Source organism: Triticum urartu, chromosome 6A, assembly GCF_056163025.1.
Source record: "Triticum urartu cultivar PI428250 chromosome 6A, HENAU_Tu73, whole genome shotgun sequence".
Classification (NCBI taxonomy): domain Eukaryota; kingdom Viridiplantae; phylum Streptophyta; class Magnoliopsida; order Poales; family Poaceae; genus Triticum; species Triticum urartu.
This window is the reverse complement of record NC_141878.1, coordinates 11437008-11443023: the sequence shown is the minus strand read 5'-3', so window position 1 is coordinate 11443023 and position 6016 is coordinate 11437008.

Sequence of the window (6016 nt, the reverse complement as noted above, 5' to 3'; positions counted from 1 at the left end):
CCTGGGGGTGTAGGGTACGCCCCCCTACCTCGTGCCCACCTCGGAGCTTCCTTGGCGTAGGGTCCAAGTCTCCTGGGTCATATTCGGGAAGAAAATCACGTTCCAGAAAGGTTTATTCCGTTTGGACTCCGTTTGATGTTCCGTTTCCTCGAAACACTGAAATAGGCAAAAAACAACAATTCTGGGCTGGGCCTCCGGTTAATAGGTTAGTCCCAAAAATAATATAAAAGTGGAAAATAAAGCTCAATATAGTCCAAAACAGTAGATAATATAGCATGGAGCAATCAAAAATTATAGATACGTTGGAGACGTATCAGGGTCGTACTGCGACGAAGAGTAGTTGGGATCATACTGTGATGATGAAGAGGACTCTAACTGCCATTGGCTGAGAGTCGTCTCCGGATCCCAAGAATAAACAGATTGTCGTGGAGGCTCATCCCGTGGTTCCGGTTCCGGGACTGGTGCAGGGTTCTTGTAAGCTTGGACGGCAGCCCACGTAACGAGGTAAGGTCCTACAAAATTAAACAAGGAAGGAGCAGGCAAGGTAATAGTTTCAGGATAATGTTTATCAAAGAATAATTTATATTTGAGCTCTCCATTCATGCCCTTAACAAGAAAATCATGTGCTATCATACTCTTATAATCTAGATAAGCATTAGGCAGCAATTTTTCTTCTTTCTCATAATGCCTAATAGCTATGTTAAAGTGTGCGGCGAGGCGTGAAGCATAAATGCCTCCAAAGATGGGGCCCTTAGTACGGTTCAGACTTAACCGTCTAGCAACATTCCTGCCCATACTAACAGTGTTGTCGCGGTATAAACCATGGAACAGAATAATAATATTAGGAACGCTAAGGTTCCCACAGTTCCGCGACCAATCAAGCATCGACTAGCAAATAAGGCAAAATAGCGTAATACAGGAAAATGGATGCTAGTGATTCTTGCATCAGAAACCTTCCTGGTTTCTCCCACAGAGATAGTTTTAATGAACGTCTCCACCTCATGACGGTGGGGTTCATCCATGGTACCCTCAGGGGGTATGTTGCAAATCTTGCAAATTTCATCTAATGGTATCTTCTTAACAACATCATATAAATGAAACTCTACTGAAGGAGGTGATTCCTTAGGGAAAAAGTAGAAGTTTTGCACAAAAGTATTTGTGAGTAAGAGATACTGAGGATGTTGGTCACGGACGAAGTCGGTGAGGCCGGCATTCTCAATCAATGAGTAGAAATCTCCATAAATTACGGCCTCTCTCAAGAAATTATCAGAGGGCCATTCACACGGCCGTACCTCCGCGGTACGAGGCAAATTATATTTGGGTCTCTGAGCTTCTTCATTTTGTTTCTCCTTTGAGCTTCGGCTCGATGAGCCTCTCAAAAGTCTCTTCATTATTTTCTGAAATAATCTGAAATTTTTAGTAACTTTAAACAAAAGCGAACCAACTTCAATAAAACTGATAGCAACTACTCCTACAAGTTCCTAGAGCCTATATCAAACATTAGAACTACTTGGAACCATATAAATTTGACATGCAAGCTCAAGAACATGGTCACCTATCCAGCACAAATTTGCAAAGAATAAAGCACTAGAACAAAAACTAATTGGACCAATGGAGGAGTCACATACCAAGGAACAATCTCCCCAAGCAGTTTTGCGAGAGGTGCTTTGAGCAAGGAGGTCGAAAATCATAGCAAAAGTGGCTGGAACTCGTGCTTGAGTTGGTTTTTTGGGTTTGTGGGAGGATGAGGAAGAAGATGGGTGCAGGGATAAGTGGAGGAGGGCCACCGTGGGCCCACGAGGCAGGGGGGCGCGCCCTCCACCCTCGTGGCCAGGTGGCAGCTCCCCCCGCGGTAATTTTTGCACAGTAAATCCTCAAATATTCTCGAAAAAATCATATTAAATTGGCATGGCATTCTGAGGACTTTTATTTTCGGGATATTTTCATATTGCACGGATAAATCAGGAAACAGACAGAAAAATACTATTTTTACTCTATTTCAACTAAATAACAGAAATTATAGAAGGGGTATAGAAGTTTGTGCTTCTAGTTTCATCCGTCTTATGCTCATCAAAAGGAATCCACTAACAAGGTTGATCAAGTCTTGTTAACAAACTCATTCCGATAATCATGAAACCGGAGAAATTTCGAATAACACTAAGTTACCTCAACGGGGATATGCACATCCCCAATAATAAGTATATCATATTTCTTCTTGACAGTCGGAAGGGGAAATTCAAAACCTCCAAATATAATCGATGGATTTTTTCCAATAGAGTTGATACTATGAACTTGAGGTTGTTTCCTCGAAAAGTGTACCATATGCTCATTACCATTAACATGAAAAGTGACCTTGCCTTTGTTGCAATCAATAACAGCCCTGCAGTATTAAGAAAAGGTCTTCCAAGAATAATAGACATACTATCATCCTCGGGAATATCAATAATAACAAAGTCCGTTAAAATAGTAACATTTGCAACCACAACAGGCACATCCTCACAAATACCGACAGGTATAGCAGTTGATTTATCAGCCATTTGCAAAGATATTTCAGTAGGTGTCAACTTATTCAAGTCAATTCTATGATATAAAGAGAGAGGCATAACACTAACACCGGCTCCAAGATCACATAAAGCAGTTTTAATATAATTTCTTTTAATGGAGCATGGTATAGTAGGTACTCCTGGATCTCCAAGTTTCTTTGGTATTCTACCCTTAAAGTATAATTAGCAAGCATGGTGGAAATTTCAGCTTCCAGTATTTTTCTTTTATTAGTAATGATATCTTTCATGTACTTAGCATAAGGATTTGTTTTGAGCACATCAGTCAATCGCATACGCAAAAAGATAGGTCTAATCATTTCAGCAAAGCGCTCAAAATCCTCATCATCCTTTTTCTTGGATGGTTTGGGAGGAAAAGGCATGGGTTTCTGAACCCAAGGTTCTCTCTCTTTACCATGTTTCCTAGCAACAAAGTCTCTTTTATCATAACGTTGATTCTTTGATTGTGGGTTATCAAGATCAACAGCAGGTTCAATTTCTACATCATTATCATTACTAGGTTGAGCATCATCATGAATGTCATCATTAATATTTTCACTAGGTTCATGTTCATTACCAGATTGTGTTTCAGCATTAGACATAGATATATCATTTGGATTATCAGGTGGTTCAGCAATAGGTTCACTAGAAGTTTGCACAGTTCTATCATTTTTCTTTTTCTTCTTTTTATAAGAACTAGGTGCATCAGTATTATTTCTCTGAGAATCTTGCTCGATTCTCTTATGGTGGCCTTCAGGATACAAAGGTTCCTGAGTCATTCTACCAGTTCTAGTAGCCACTCTAACAGCATAATCTTTCTTCTTACTATTAATTTCATCAAGCACTTCCTTTTGAGCTTTAAGTACTTGTTCTACTTGAGTGGTGACCATAGAAGCATGCTTACTAACAAGTTTAAGTTCACCTCTAATATTGGCCATATAATCACCCAAGCGTCTAACCATATAAGCATTTTCTTTTAATTGTCTACCAAAATAAGCATTGAAGTCGTCCTGCTTAAACGTAAAGTTATCAAACTCATCCAAGCACTGACTAGCAATTTTAGTAGGAAGGACTTCAGCTTTATCATATCTATAGAGAGAATTTACCTTTACTACCTGTGTCGGGATAGCGGGATCAGGAGGTTCTTCAATAAATAAAGGATTAAGATCATATACTTCTTCAACATGCGGTATATTAAGACCATGTATTTCTTCAATAGGAGGTAAATTCTTAACATCTTCAGCTTTAATACCTTTTTCTTTCATAGATTTCTTTTCCTCTTGCATATCTTCGGGACTGAGAAACAGAACACCTCTCTTCTTCAGAGTTGGTTTAGGAATAGGCTCATCAATTGGAGCAGGAGCTGGCCCTGGAGCTGGCTCATGAGGTGCCTAATTATTTTCATTTGTCAACATATTATCCAATAGAATTTCAGCTTCATCCGGTGTTCTTTCCCTGAAAAGAGAACCAGCACAACTATCCACGTAATCTCTGGAAGTATCGGTTAGTCCATTATAAAAGATATCAAGTATTTCATGTTTCTTAAGAGGATGATCAGGCAAAGCATTAACCAACTTGAGAAGCCTCCCCCAAGCTTGTGGGAGACTCTCTTCTTTAATTTTCACAAAGTTGTATATTTCCTTTAAAGCAGCTTATTTCTTATGAGCAAGGAAATATTTAGCAGAGAAGTAATAAATCATATCCTGCGGACTACGCACACGACCAGGATCAAGAGAATTAAACCATATCTTAGCATCACCCTTTAATAAGAACGGAAATATTTTGAGGATATAAAAGTAGGGAGATCTCTCATCATTAGTGAACAAGGTGGCTATATCATTTAAGTTAGTAAGATGTGCCACAACAGTTTCAGATTCATAACCATGGAAAGGATCAGATTCAACCAAAGTAATTTTATCAGGATCAACAGAGAATTCATAATCCTTATCGGGAACACAAATAGGTGAAGTAGCAAAAGCAGGATCAGGTTTCATTTTATCTCTAAGTGATTCTTTGTCCCATTTAGCTAATAGCCTCTTGAGCTCATATCTATCTTTGCAGGCTAAAATAGCGGCAGAAGATTCCATATCAAAAACATAACCATCAGGAATAACAAGCATATCTTCATCATCACTTTCATCATTATAATCAGATTCAATAATTTCTTTCTCTCTAGCCCTAGCAATTTGTTCATCAAGAAATTCACTAAGGGGCACAGTAGTATCAGGCATAGAAGCAGTTTCATCATAAGTATCATGCATAGCAGAAGTGGCGTCATCAATAACATGCAACATATCGGAACGAATAGCAGAAGCAGGTTTAGGTGTCGCTAGCTTACTCATAACAGAAGGTGAATCAAGTGCAGAGTTAGATGGCAGTTCCTTACCTCCCCTTGTAGTTGAGGGATAAATTGTTGTCTTAGCGTCTTTCAAGTTCTTCATAGTGTCCAGCAGATATAAATCCCAAGTGACTCAAAGAATAGAGCTATGCTCCCCGGCAACGGCGCCAGAAAAAGGTCTTGATAACCCACAAGTATAGGGGATCGCAACAGTTTTCGAGGGTAGAGTATTCAACCCAAATTTATTAATTCGACACAAGGGGAGCCAAAGAATATTCTCAAGTATTAGCAGCTGAGTTGTCAATTCAACCACACCTGGAAACTTAGTATCTGCAACAAAGTGTTTAGTAGCAAAGTAATATGATAGTGGTGGTAACACTAGTAGAAAACGGGCCTATTGTCCCGGTTCATAAGGGCCTTTTGTCCCGGTTCCTGAACCGGGACTAAAGGGTCGTTACTAATGCCCTCACCCTTTAGTCTCGGTTCAAACCAGAACCGGGACAGATGGGCATCCACGTGGCCGCTGCAGCCAGCCCAGGCAGGGGGGCCTTTGGTCCCGATTGGTGACACCAACCGGGACCAAAAGGCATCCACGCGTCAGCAACTGGCTGGAGCTGAGGTTTTTTTTGAAGGGGCTGGTTTAGGGGTTTTGGGGGTTAATTTAGTTTGTTATTAGCTAGCTAATAGAGAGAAGTGTCCTCTCTTATATCTCTGTGCTTGGTTTATACCAACGCTATGCTATGCCTAAACATGGCTCAGATTGAAGTGAAGGCAACATGTGGTGCATGTCGAAAGTAATACTAATCCTCACTTGATCAAGTTTGGATTAGTACTACTTTCGATATGCACCACATGCATGTTGCCTTCACTTCAATCCAATCCATGTTCATTTCACCCACTGATATATAATAACTCTTCATGCTCACATCATGCATCATCATAATAATAAGTCCTACTAATCATCATGATACAACTTCTACTCGTTATTAATAACAAGTCATACGATCACCATCCTCATAGTCATCGAACCAACCCTACTTAATTGTTCTTAGCACATGATCATCAGTATTAGGTAGGACCTAAATACCCTTTTTGAGGTAAAATAGCATAAAACAGTATAGACCCTGGCTCTCCATTA